Raw genomic sequence first — 13,122 nt, 5'->3', positions numbered from 1 at the left:
GCCCGCGTCGACCGGCCAATGGTCTGCTAGTCGACTCAGCGCCGTTCGAGTTGTGTACCGATAGGGACAGAATAGTATATAATGTTTTGGTGAGAGCGTTTGCCCCAACTGTCACTCAAAGTGGCTACTGGCCAATCACAGCGCGTCCTTGCACAAGCGTATTGGCCAATCATGCACAACTGGTTTAGCCTATGGAGTCACGCCTCTGCGACGCTAAATGTTGCCAGGTTTGGCGAGAGAAACAAGCAATCCAAAAAACAAGTAATCAGGTCTATGAAAAGATTGGGGCCAAAAAAGCCTGCCGCATGCGGCTTTATTATGACTTTGGTCATTCTTGTTCAGATAATAATTAATGGACCAATGGATCTGATGCAAGGTGCTGGCAACCATCATAATCTCTGAGTTCTCTGAGTTCTCTGAGTTCATGAGACCGTAAGGACTTTCATGAACGGACCTGTTAAAGGAATTATCCTTATCCTTATATAGTTCTACAAAACTGGTTGATTACACAGCCATAATCCCATTTATGAAAAAAGAAGACACTGGCAGATACTGGCCTAAAAGTTTTCCCTTTTCTTTTTGAAATCAAGATAAGGGGACTGCAAAATTGTACTCTTAGTCTGACACCATCTGTCATCAAGCAAGGTTATTGCTAAATAAAACATTGCTGTATTGTCAAATCAGTTATGTTCATTAAAGTTATTTATTGTAAAGTCATGGTTAGGGCTAGTTAAAATGATGATGACATTTTAGATTTAAAAACATCCAGACAAATGATTTTACTTTTACTTTTCAGCTTATTCCAGTAAAGGAGATATCAAGTTGACACAAACTAAATGTTTTTTATTGATTTTTCTTTTTTTATGGCTATTAGACTCAACATTAACGTATGAGATGACAGCTTTTAATAATAGGAGAGATCAGTAACATACTGTAATAATGTTAATACAGCTTCTTTGTGAAAGGCTGTATTTTGAAAGGCCATATTTTCATCAACCAGCCGAAAACGTAGATTGTTACAAATTTACACAACTAAGTTCTTGTCAAAGCAATGTCATTAATTACAACTCAAATGACAACTCTAATTTGCATGTGAATCTACAGGATGAAACTCAGGAATGGGTATTTGTCAGAGATGACTCTTGACCTGGCAACTGAATTGACCATCTTTAATATCTGGCGTGGACTGGATAGTCTGTCGACCACATATACCTCTGTGTCGACCACATACTGTACCTCTGTGTCGACCACATACTGTACCTCTGTACAGTACATCCCCTTCCTGTACGCTGTGTTGCACGTTCCCCTTCTGTCCCCCATGCATCCTGTCTCTCTACACACTTATCTGAAAGATCCTTGGAAGTATATAGCTGTACATTTCATACTGGAAAAAGCGTGTGTACCTGACCAGCTGATGTTGGGTCGAGTCAAGGGTAGGTTGAGAGAGCATCAGATATAGTGGGTGAGCAAGCGTGCCGTGTCTGTTTACTGTGTCGAGAGAGCAGGCAGAGCGTGCGACAGCTGGGATGCCTCCAACCATGGCCAATCTGTTCAATGAACAAAATGCTTAAGAGCAATGTTGGCGTAACTACTGAGAGAGAAAGGTGAAAAATATACTGTATTTTCTTTGATATCCAGAGAGAGAGAGATATCTGAGACTAGTGTAGAGTTAAATTAGCCCGTCTGCCAGCCTGCATGGATATTTATTATTTCTGTTCATCCCAAATAGGGCTACAAAAAAACTGGCTTCAGACACTAAGCCCCAGTGTAGAGAAATGGAGCAGTTAACATATCAAATCAGAGGAACTCTTAGTAAGAGTACTCTGTGGTGTAAATGGGAGAATTACATGGAAAGTGTGGGTGTGGATGGGGGGGGCCATAATATAATCTATGACGATTTAGCACCTCAGTTCACCCAAAAAAATGACTTATTTTCTATCAATTACGCACCTCATGAAGCCTTGATTTCATGGATTTATTTTTGATTTTGTGGCATTCCTAAGACAATAATTTGATGACCGTGTGTATTTCCGGTAGGAGACACAAATAATCTACTTTGTGTCTCCTACCGGATACATTAGCCGGTAGGAGGCGGGAATCAAATTATTGGCTTAGGAATGCGACAAAAACAAAAAAGAATCCATGGATTCAAGGCTTCATAGGGTGTGCAATTGATAGAAAATAAGTCATTTTTTGGGTGAACTCCTCCTTTAACTAAAATCACAGTATAGAATGCTATTGGAAATAAATAAGGAAGAGTCAACAACCAAATGGTGAATGAGCACTTTTAATTTGAACTTGGTACTGTTTTATTATCAGGCACTTGACGAAGGACTACTGATCTGTTACTTTGATGTTCTAGTTGGAGAAAAAGCGGTAAAGAATATGAACTTGAATATGGGATAGCTGATCGAAAAGCTCCTAACATGTGCACTGTGACATGATATATCACCTATTTTGACTCATTTTTTGTATTATATTTTTTCGCCTATAATGACATGCCCAAAATAGGGACGCCAGGTTGAAAGTGAGATGTGAAAGAAAACAAGGCTGAAGTAACAGAGTGGCCTGCATTATGGGTAATTTCCCCATCTTACACAATGTCCAGGCTCTCATCAGATGTCACACTCAAACAGTGTGATACACTTACACAGATGATGCCTTTATCCCCCGCCATACAGGACAGAGAATGACAGGGATTCTGGCTATCATTATTACTTCCTTTAGACAGGAGATGAGGGCTCAATTCTGATGTGTAATGTCACCTATTTGAAGTTTTCTGCAAGCGAGATCTCATCAGCCCATCATTCACACAGTTTTGGGTTGTTAAAGAAACTCATACTTCCAAATTTGAATAGTACAAAGGCTATGACAGCATGTCCTGTTTTACAGATCATAGATAATCTAAAGTGAATACAATTTTGACGACAACTAAAGCAATATGACGACGACTAAAGCAATATGTCATGGAGGAAAAGGTTTCTGTAGTACAGTATAGGCCACTTTCCTCCTCTCCCTCTTAAATCACCTTCTGCTGGCTCCCCTATATTTCTTCTTACCTCACACTGTTCTGATTTCTTTCCTTTAGCACTTCTGTTTTACACAAGGTTTCTAGTTGCCGGTCACAATGACTCTGACAGTGCAATGGCACAATGTCTTTGTCACTTGTAGGCTGTGCTCCTTAAGCCAGTAAAAAGGGTTTCCTATATCAAGAAGTTCCATGTCTCTTCCTGCCGATTGTCAACCCACTTGGTCATTACAATATCTTTTCTCATCCCTCTCACAGCTGAAGTTTAATGTCATGCTTGTCCAGATGCTGGAAATGGGTTTAAAAGTTAACTCTATCAAACCAAAGTAAAGCATTGCCTACAGTACATCGCCTTATGTTATTGTCACGTCACCTCCTCAACAGGTCAGAGAAAAAATGTGGAAATGATAACCTGACACATCTGACATCGTCTCTTCGATACAACATTAAAAAAAAACGGCAATTGAATGAGGCAGTTATAGCAGCAGATATAGAAACATATCGTTGCTGTCGGGCAGACCGTTTTTCAACTTTTTTATTTTCTTTAATAAATCAGTGCTATTGAACACCCTTTATATCTGTGTGTGGGTTTTACAAATATTGAACCAATAAAAAGTATTAAAAAGCGCTTCTGACTAAACCTCCTAATGCAATTGGATCGTCAAACTGTCGGTCAAACCACCTAACTCCAACTCAGGGTTTATTTCCATCTGACTTCGTCATTCTAATAAATGATGGACATAACAATTTAGCTGAGAGAGAGATGAAGCGGGGACCCCCACTACATATTGTATAAAACTGTGCTGCAGATTAAACTTTTTCATAGACTTAGATAGCTTCATAGACCTGTTTGCCAGCACTGTCATCAGTGTAGTGTGGATGTGTAGTGTGGAGTGTAGTGTGGATTTTCAGACATTTAACCACTTAAACCGTCAATACTTGGTAAACTTGACCTTTCACTTTGTACTTGGTCTTCTCCTTTTCCTCTACACCAAACCTCTTTGCCTGAAATAGCAGATCTACAAGCTTGTAGATCTGCTATTTTTGGCTAAAGTCCCCCTCAGAATAGGGACGCTAGGGTTCAAGTGGTTAATGTAAAAATGTTTTATCCTTTCACACAAAGATTTGGCAGCCCCCCTGTAGTAACTCTGAGGACCCCCGAGGGGTCCCGGACCCCCTGTTGAAGACCCCTGGTCTACACCAAGGAATTTGAAGTCACCGACCCTTTCCACAGCAACGGCATCAATGAAGATAGGGGAGTACTCTCAACTTGGCCTCCTGTTGTCCACGTCTTGTTGTCTCGACGTTGAGAGCAAGGTTCTTACACCAGAGTGTCAGTGATCAGTGATCTGACCTCGTCCCTGTAAGCAGACTGTGTTGTCGACAATCCGGCGCATCACTGTTGTGTTGACATTGTACTTGTGATGACATTGTACCTGTGCATTGCTGTGCAGTTGTGTTGTGTGGAAGTAGAGGATTGGGCTCAGCACATAGCAATGAGGGGCTCCTGTGTTGATGCTCAGGGCGTCAGATGTGATGTTATCCATTCTCACCACTAAGTGGCAGTTCATCAGAAAGTCTATCCAGTCGCACATGCTCGGATGCAGGTCTAGGTCTCTGAGATTTGTGTCGAGCTTGGCTGGAACTGTTGTGTTGAATGTTGAGCTGTAGTCTCTTCTTAGTGGTGTACAAAACGTAAATTCTGTGACCATTCTCTGGCTAAAATGTTTTGATGATTTGACTTCTATGGACCTTTTAAAAAAATATTTACCCCCCAGGTCCATCCCAATAATCCAACATTTTGTCCTAGACTAGAGGGCCAAATCCAAAATGGTGAAAATGTTACTATTGAACCAGAGCACCTAGAATAAAGAAATGGCTATACTGTATCTCCATTACTATTCAACCTAGAAAGGTAGTTTTGATGTTTAACCCTTTGTTTTATAGCTCAAAGAATAGGACTGAGTCAGTGATATTACCATCAGTTAATTATTTATTGCCAAATCCAAGATGGTGTCCCACGGCGATGTCCCATTCTACTAAATTACGTTAAAAACAAAAAAAACGCTTTTTTATTTTCATTGAAAACAACCTAAAGACAGGATCTCCTTTTACAAGCTTATGGAAAGCAGTCTTTTTGCCCAAATCAGACACCAGCATTAATTTGACTATCCTGCATCCTGGTATCCATACCTTTATTTTCCCATACAGACCATTATCTGTTATAGGCTCTATGTGCGACAACCTTCTTGCTGAAGGTGTTACAGTATATTGCATTGTTGTGAGGGGATCGGTGCACATTCCGACAAAGAGATCAGCCAATACTTGGTACTTGAGATTATCAATCACCTCTGTGGTCTGGTTCGGGACAGAGAATGCGTTGGCGGGGAAAGGGGGAGACCTGGTTAATCCCACAGGGGAAATTCAGTTTTCAGCTTCACCCAGCTGATGGCTGCTCAGATGATTCTGATGAACACTCAGGGGGGAGCTGATAAAGATTAAGTGTCTTGCTCATGGACACCTCGACACAATCTAGGGTGACCAGTTCCAAACTGTTAATTTGTGGCACATGAAGTACCGTTTGTTTCGAGGGGATATGTCTCATGTTATTTATGTTTATTTTTAAACAGGCTTAAAAACACAGAAAAAAACAGGAAAAGAGACAGAGATAGACTTTCAACAGAAAGCTACTATCAGGATAGGCTTAAATTGTTGCATTTTGAACCATTGCTTTTAAAACAAGCTTGTAAATAACTGTGTTCTTACTTGATTCTGTACTTGAACTTGAATTATTATTGGAATGGACAGCTCTTTACTTAGGCTACAGAGGTGCACAGCTCCTGTAGATCTCCTATTTCGCTTTTGTCAAAAACAAGCCTTTTAATTCGATCAACAATGCTGCAGCAGTTTATTGCAGCAATTTATTCATGTGCTGCTTGAGCAGTGCTGTGTGTCCACTTGTTGTGCCTGTGCACACTCTCTTAAAGAGGCTAATTAGAGCGCTTTCTCCACACAGCCCTATGATGAAAGATGGATTTTGAGGACCCTGTAAACAGGAAATGCCTGTTTTGGGCATGTCCTACTGAGAGCAGTTTTTCTGGGGCGGCTAAACACCTCACCTGATGACACGCTCAGTTGAGTTTCAGTGATGTCATCAGAGTGATGGTAGAAGACTGGTGTAGTTAGGAATTATGCCAAGGTACACCAGTCTTCTGATGCTATAGAGTGCACTGCCATCTTTTGGCCAGTGTGCCATGCTATATCCTAGAGTGCATCGCCATCTTCTGGCTATAATTATTTTAGAAAACAAGAACGAGCACACTCAGTCTGTATAATGCAGTTTGCCGGGTGTACGGCCTACAAAGATTCACAATAAGAAATTATAGCCAGCACTCCAAAGCCCTTCTGGTACTTTTAATTCATGAGTGCACGGACACGTTTCAGCATCAAGCCTTCTTCAGCGTGTATATCAGCAATATACAGGCTATACTTGGTGGTGCAATGTTGAGAATGAGAACAACAACAGAGCCAAGACAGAACCAGAGAATTACAGGGGACCCAGAATAAACAAAAGTCACAAAATCATAAAAAGGCTTGAATGTCTATTTCCTCATTAGGCCCTTTGGTGACATGGTGTTGAGAGTATAAATCCAGAACAATTCACGTTTAAGGAGAAGGGCATTAATAGCACCCTTTCTTGGTGGGAGCTGAACATGTTCCATGCCCACATATCTGAGGGAAGATAGTGGAGATTTGAATGCACTGAAATGCAAAGCATTCATGATATCAGGTGTAATGGTGCATCAGGTGTATTGCATTCCCTGTGATTCATGATCATGTGATTTGTATATTTAAGAGGGTGTCTCTCATTGTCACCTCAGTCATTCTGATGAAGAGCGTCAGTTCAAAATGTAACAAAGGCACTTTGTGGGTGCAATAAAATACTTTTAAAGTTTTAAAACTAAGAAGTGTGAGCTCTTAACTAATATAGAACTAATAACGAATTGTAATTCATATAATATTGACATGGAGGCTATTCAAAGGTTTAAAAATAAGTTGAGTGAGCTCTTATCTATATTATGGCTAAAGACAATCCAAGCAATTTTATTTAACATTTACCATTCTTCACTACAGTCAACGGCCTTGTCATGTACAGCTCCAGAATGAGGAAGAGGAATAGGAAAAGATTGAAAAGATGACAGTGAAAGTGCCACAGGTTATTTTCTGTTAACTGCAGGCCTACTGTACTATTGCTGCATCCCCACAGGAGAACTCCTTCTAACGCTATGGAACAGAGCTAATAGCCTATATGCTGCCGGGTCACAACCATAGACTGTATAAGGTCACAACGCGCATGGCCTGTCGCTGTCCATCGCCCGTGGTGCTGATTCTGAACCATTCGCCAACGATGCATGTGTCGCGACTCCATGTCCATGGCAACTTGTTTTCTTTTGTGTCCTTCAGAACTGGCCTGTCTTGCAGCATGCTTGGCTAAACGAGCAACAATTTGTGTTTATGATTTTATAATTTGTCCAGTTATTTTACAGTCGTACATTTTAAATTGTTATAATCAGAAGGGCCCCGCGAGTGTATATTGTTCCGCCCCTATTTTCTGTCTGCTGTTCATCAGCATTCAGTTAGGGATTAGGGTCCCTATAGCATCTTTATAGAGGTTTAAGAGCCTCTATTAGCGACTGCAGCCTACATCAGCCACCGACACCATTCAGATTTCTAACGTTAAGTAGGCCTATGGGCAGTGGTGTAAACTAAAGTAACTAAGTACATTTACTCCAGTACTGTACTTAATTACAATTTTGAGGTACTTTGACTGGAGTATTTCCAAATTTCAATACTTTTACTTCTACTCCACTACATCTCAGAAGCAAATATTGTACAATTTATTTTACTCCACTACAATTATTTAAAAATGTTAGTTACGAGTTACTTTGTAGATTTGTATTATTATTACAAAACATGCATTAGCCACTTTATCCCTATATACTTCGGCTATTTGACAACAGCCAATCTACAAGCTCACAACTTGTAGATCTTGTAGATCTGCTATTTTCAAAAGATTTTTTATACATTTTGAACAATGAATGTACTTTAACTTTTGGTACTTTTAGTGCATTTTGAGGCTTTTGTACTTTTTTTTACTCAACTACATTTTGAATACAGGACTTTTACTTGTAACAGAGCATTTCTACATTGTGGTATTGATACTTTTACTCAAGTAAAAAAATTGAATAGGCTACTTCTTCCACCACTGGTCGAGACTGTAGGCTACTACATAACATCAGCAGATTTCTAACGTCTTTTGAAAGGGTAGGCCTATATAGAGGCTACATCTCTACACTGCCACTTCAGCAGTTGAAGTTCTCGAAAGTTGAAGTTCTCGAAATGACTGACTACTTAACTGTCTAGTGCGCCCCACTATAAGAAGGCGCATTATCAGTGCAGAGTCAGACGACAGCTCATGGAACAACAGAAGAAATGCTACTGGACCGCACAACTGAAATGGGTCAGGCTGCCCTCACAGTGGATTAAAAGAGTCGCGATGATAGCTTTGGTTTGTTCATGGAAAATCGAAGGGATTTTTATTATCTATGGCGAAGTTGAACGATGATCTAACCTAGTCCTAAGGTAAGGAATTATTCACCATTCATTATCCATTATCCACTATCATTAAGGCATTGGTTATCAAAGTGGGGTCCGGGGAAAATGTTTGGACAATTTTGAATAATTTTGATAATTTTTTAACATAAATCTTGTCTTCTGGGGGTCCCTAGCACAGAAAAAAAATCTGATCGGGGTCCACGGCCAAATACATATCAATTTGGGGGTCCTTGACATTAAAAAGTTTGAGAACCACTGCATTAAGGAACATGCGATGCCTCAATCAATGTGATCTGTATACATGTATGTATGTATATATGTATCATATATGATGAGGTGAGACGGTAAACATTTCCATAGAACACCTTTGTTGTAAGACTGTGTTGTTTAGCCAAAAGAGTGAGCACGTCTTCCATATTTGGAAATTATTAATAAGTTATTACAATAAATATGACTTTACCGTTATTCTGTAGCCCTAATAGGAATTAGGCTATAAAGAACAATGCTTGCATCACGTCAAAATGTGATTAAGTTTCATCTAGAGAATTGATTTGATTATTGATTGATTGACTACGAATTTATGACAAAATTAGGCTATCATTAGCGTGTTTATCATCAATTGTCCAGTCGAGATCTTAATTGTGAGTGAAATTAAAGCAACACAGGAATAATTCTGGAATAAAAATTTTACTGTGACTCACCGTTTTAAATTTTCCATTCATGCTCCTGATCAAACTTCACACTAATGGGACCTCAGACACAGTCTGCAGCTCAGAGGTCAGAGCCGTCAATACGGTAACAGGTCAGGTGGGCACCAAAACCATCTGGGCACTAGGGACATGGGCACTTAGGGGTGGAGATAACTGGACGCCTGGACGAGTGGGCACCTGGAGATGTGGGCACTTGGACAACTGGGCACCAAAACCATCTGGGCACTAGGGACATGTGGGCACCTGAATAACTGGGCACCTGGACGAGTGGGCACCTGAATAACTGGTCACCTGGACGAGTGGGCATTGTTCTTTATACCCCAAAACACAACACAACAACGAGGTCAAATATAAGAGTTTATTGGCCAAAATAGTACAGAGGTCAAAAGTACATTATAACAGAGTTTCAAAGTACAATATAAGAGTGAATGTGCCAAAATAGAAGTAGGCCTATACTGTTAAAAATAGAACAAATTGGGAAAATGGTAAAATACCAAAAAGGATAAGGATATCAAAAAATTGGCAAATGATCAATGTTAAGATAGAGAAAACATAGCTAAACAGTACACTATAAATGATATTGATACTGATACTGTTAAAAAATAGAACACTATAGAATGAATTAAAAAGAGACAAATGGTAGCCTACTGTTCAAAATATTGATAAAAACGAGTAGCCTACTGTTAAAAAATAGAGGGGAAAAAAACTGAACTAAAAACAATGCTGAACTGAATGCAAGGATCTTTTTGGTATCCTTAATTCTTTTTGGTATTTTATCATTTTCCTAATTTGTTCTATTTTTTAACAGTACTTCTATTTTGGTAAATGCACTCTTATATTGTACTTTGAAACTCTGTTATAATGTACTTTTAACCTCGTTGTTGTTTTGTGTTTGGGGGTTTAAAGAGCAATGGGTTAAATATCACTTAGGGACCAGTCGAAATTTACAGAAGGGGGTCCCTGGAGGAAAATAGGGGAGGGTCATGCCTTTCTAATTTTTAGTACAAGGGAGGGTCAGCTAATATTACTTTGAATCCAAGGGAGGGTCATGCAATTTTGAATTGATAAAATAGTCCGTTTTTTATATAGGCTACCTTTTTAGTACAGCAGAACAGTGGTCAATGACCCCTCTCTATTTCAAAGGATACAAGGATTCAAATCCAGTAACATCTTGGTCTATTTAGAATCAATGACGGTCGTTTACAAGCCATCAACGCACAGCGAGTGTGAACGACCCAGTCAAATATATTCAGCGTCTTAACGATGGTGGTTGAACAATTAAGCAACACTTCAACAGGTGTTAGGCATATTAGAGAGATGCATTATCCCAATTTCCAACACAGAGATATCCTCTTTTAAGTGTGTTTTTGTTGCTCATAGAATTACATACACCAGGTTACAATGACCAATTTATAACTGGATATTCATAATCATTTGAAGTAATTCTGTGCATGTGATTAATTTGGATCTATATGGACAGTTGTGCAGATGCCAGCCTAGCTCCACAAGTAAAACCAGAATCATCAGGCCATAATTGATAGCCTAATTTGTTACATGTAGGCTGTGGGTTTTCAACTGATTATGAACCAGGGACCACCACCCTGACTGAGAATCAACCTGGGGACTACTGTTGTGTTGGGAGGGGGATATGGGCGTGGTGTGGGGGAAAAAGCTTGAAATTAAATAATGACTGTTAAGGCCTTCATTTAATTTGTTAATTCGAGGTGAATTAAATTAAAGCCCTTAACAGTCATTATTTAACTGAGATATGCTAGTGGTCCAGAGCTCAGAAAAGATTGAGAACCACTGATACATTCCTTTCCCATGGTTGCCCCTATTCTGTTCTCTTAACCTTCCATATTAAACTCATGTTAACTGATTCATTGCAACATATATGAGCAAGCACGTGCAATTGATATGGGCACATTTCCTGCTAATGATGACTCAACCAGGTAAACCATAGGCCTACAGTTTCCCTTGAAATTCTAACTCCCATTTCTGTGGAAGTTCTTGAAATCTGACTTCCAAGTAACTGACAACATTTATGCATCATCATACATCATACTGTTTCTCAACTAGTGGTCGATAAAATATAATAGGCCTACAAATCTTCACTTTCCTACATTACTAAATGCATGGTCAGGGACCACATGCAATACCTTCACGGACCACCAGTGGTCCACAGACCACCAGTTGAAAACCCATGATGTAGGCAACAGTGTAGTCACTGTAGTTAATAATTAAAAGTGCAGAGTGACAAAAGTTGTAAACTACTGAATACCAAATACTCAACTTTCTTCAATCTGACCAGGATTCAATGGGTTTCCCACATGTAAGTTGAGAACACTGTCCATTCTGCTACCACTACAGACACTACACTGTGCATTTAGCAAGACTGACTACAGTAATGTTCTAATCAATGTGGAAAGCAAAACATCGGACATATTATCAGTTTTAAATGTCATGTTGTTGTATTTGATGGGGAGGGTTAGGTCTGTCAAGATACACTCATTTCACGATACATACATGATGTTGGGCATATGATATTGATATGATACATTATTAATGTTCTTTTCTCATGTATCATCAAAATTCTCTCCAGGGGTATCCTTCTTTAAAAATTGACCTGTCCCTTACCAACAACAAAGCAGCATGCTATGTAAAGTTTAAAAAACACTTGTGGTGGACACAAATCCTAATCCATGTGCCCACTCGTCCAGGTGTCCAGTTATTCAGGTGCCCACATGTCCCTAGTGCACAGATGGTTTTGGTGGCCAGTTGTCTAAGTGCCCACCTCTCCAGGTGCCCACTTGTCCAGGTGGCCAGTTATCTCCACCCCTAAGTGCCCACTCGTCCAGGTGCCCAGTTGTCTTGGTGCCCAGTCATCCCAAAAATATGGTGCCCAGATGTCCCTAGTGCTCTCCTGTCTTAACTATCTTAATAAGACGTTATTAAGATAGTTCTGACCATGTAAAGCAGCTAAATAAATAACCGTATCAATCTATCGCCATACACATTTCTTAAACAAAAAAAAAATGGTAAAGATTTATTTATTGACAGAGTACAAAGTACATCTATCCATTTTACATTTTTATACAACAAAGCAAGAAAGTAAGAAAAAGTCAAAGAAAAAAGAAAGCAAAAAGACAAAAAACAACCCTACCCTCCACGCCCTCCCCCCACCCAAGAATGGCACAATAAACAGCATTGAGTACACACTACAACAATCTTCGCAGTAACAGCGACTTATAACCTCAACCAAGAGGAGTTAATGAAGGCAAAATATCGAAAAAAGAGCCCCAAATTGTGTTGTACTGTATGTCTCGGGTTTTCTCCTTACATTGTACAGGATCTTCTCAGGAGTACAATAAGAGGAAAGTTCATGCAACCAATGCTTTTGTGATGGATGGGGAATTTTCAGACTTCCAATTTACAAGGACAATTATTTTCCCAGTCGTGCTGGCAAGTGAAATAAAATACTTCTTATGTAAGTTCACATGAATTAAACTGACATCACCCAATATCCAAATCCTGGGGTCAAAAGGTATCTCAGATTCTATGACATCTGAAACAGTGGTTATAATGAACTTCCAAAAATCTACCAAATATGGACAATTCCAAAGCATATGAGTCAAATCACCTTAATTTATCTTACACCTCTGACACATGGCAGAAATATTTCCATCGATTTTATGTAGTCTTAGTGGAGTAAAATAAGTCCTGTGAAAGATATTGAATTGCATTTTTCTATGCTTCGTGGAGACCACA

The sequence above is a fragment of the Gymnoscopelus microlampas genome (assembly GCF_963454915.1).
Source record: "Gymnoscopelus microlampas genome assembly, chromosome: 9".
NCBI lineage: Eukaryota > Metazoa > Chordata > Actinopteri > Myctophiformes > Myctophidae > Gymnoscopelus > Gymnoscopelus microlampas.
Note: the sequence above shows the minus strand (reverse complement) of the source record.